The sequence below is a fragment of the Dipodomys merriami genome, unplaced genomic scaffold, assembly GCF_024711535.1.
Source record: "Dipodomys merriami isolate MVZ:Mamm:240054 unplaced genomic scaffold, mDipMer1.0.p SCAF_3, whole genome shotgun sequence".
NCBI lineage: Eukaryota > Metazoa > Chordata > Mammalia > Rodentia > Heteromyidae > Dipodomys > Dipodomys merriami.
In genome coordinates this window covers 88,778,347-88,780,210 of record NW_027204492.1, presented here as the reverse complement: position 1 = coordinate 88,780,210, position 1,864 = coordinate 88,778,347, and the positions used below count along the sequence as shown (strand labels likewise).

At 39.5% G+C, this 1,864-nt stretch overlaps 1 pseudogene; it reads right to left on the bottom strand.

The window, feature by feature from the left end:
- Positions 1–1,144: 1,144 nt before the first annotated feature.
- Positions 1,145–1,602, bottom strand: LOC138839639 (small ribosomal subunit protein uS13-like; annotated as a pseudogene).
- Positions 1,603–1,864: the final 262 nt, after the last annotated feature.

Sequence of the window (1,864 nt, the reverse complement as noted above, 5' to 3'; positions counted from 1 at the left end):
ACATACCCAGCTACTTATGGACCACTAAAAACACCGAACAGCTCACTTGATATTCTATTTGATTGGTAGCTTCTCTGATGATCTGTCTATAAGCTGGGCCTCTGGAGATAAGGCTACCTCTCCAATGCCTTCGTGTTCTTTTTTTTTTTTTTTTTTTGAAGATTACATCATAATATTTATTGGAAAAAATTTTGGTGTAACTTTGACCCATTAATCCTGGAGTCAAAAGCTCAAATGTTTTCAGGGACATACAGTCAATCCAAATGTTAAATGTAGCATGAGGAAAGGCAATGAGGGGAGAAATTATTACATTTGTGTCTCCTAAACAATTTCACATCTTTATAAATACTGCTTAAGCCAAACTGTAAACCATGTTTCATTCTGATTAAAATATTCTGACAAAACAATTCATTAAAAGCAAAGATACTTTCAAAAAAATTTACTTGTGAATTTAATAAGGAAAAATAAATGCAAATTAAATAGTAACAGGAACCCAATTAAATTAAATCATATCCACCATGTCATATATTCCTTAATATCAAATAATCTCCCAAAGTCCAAATGCAATATATGAAGAATGCTTTCACTAGTGGAAAAAGTAGAAAAAAAAAACTTCTTACTACAATTGCAACAATGTAAAACCATGCACCCTCATCTTAAAATGGATAAGATTGTGGCCAGGTGCTGGTGGCTAACACCTGTAATCCTAACTACTCAGAAGGCTGAGAGCTGTGGATCTCAGTTCAAAGCCAGACTGGGAAGAAAAGTCCATGAGACTATAATCTATATTTAAGCATCAAAAAAGCTGGGAGTGAATCTGTGACTTAAATGGTAGAGCATTAGTTCTTAAGTGAAAAGAGCTCAGGGACAACACCCCAACGCTGAGTCCAAACCCAGGACCAACACACACACACACACACACACACACACACACACACACACACACACACACACACACACACACGATGAGATTCTGTAAGATGAAACTAGCCATATTACAGTACAAAGAATGAAAATTATTTTCTCATTCAATATTTAGTTATGAATGGTATTGTTATTGTAATCTCAATTTTCAGAGAAAATCTTAGAAAAAAATTGTGGATTTTTTGTCTATAAACTATTTATTAACAGAAAAGGCCTACACTCATTTCTTCTTGGACACACCCACAGTGCGACCATGGCGTCTTGGTGTGTTGGCCTCTGACTCGCAGGCTCCAGAAGTGGCGCAGCCCTCTGTGGGCTCGAATCTTTTTGAGCTGCTCCAGGTCTTCACGGAGCTTATTATCCAGACCATGGGCCAGAACCTGGCTGCATTTTCCATCCTTTCCATCCTTCTGTGTGTTTAAGAACCAGTCTGGGATCTTGTACTGACTTGGATTCTGCATAACGGTAATCACACGTTCCCCCTCATCCTCTGTGAGTTCTCCAGCCCTCTTGGTGACGTCAGCGTCCGCCTTCCTCAACACTACATGAGCGGATCTTCGCCCCACACCCTTAATGGCAGTGATGGCAAAGGATATTTTCCACCGCCCATCGATGTTGGTGTTGAGTACTCGCAAAATGTGCTGGAACTTCTCAGGAATCACTAAAGACATGGCGGCAGCACCAATGGGGTGTGTAGGCCTCCCTCCTGTGGAAGCAAAATTTGTGATTTTAGAAGATGACATATACTAAGCAGAGTCAGGTTACTCCAGTAAGAGCTTAGGAATATGAATTATGGGATGATACAGAAATATCATTGTCATAGCAACCATGTCCTGGTGTTTTCTTTTTTCGTTTTATTTTTGGTCAGTTGTAGGGCTTGAACTCAGGACATGAACACTGTCCTTGATCATGTTTGTGCTCAAGGCTAGCACTCTACCAC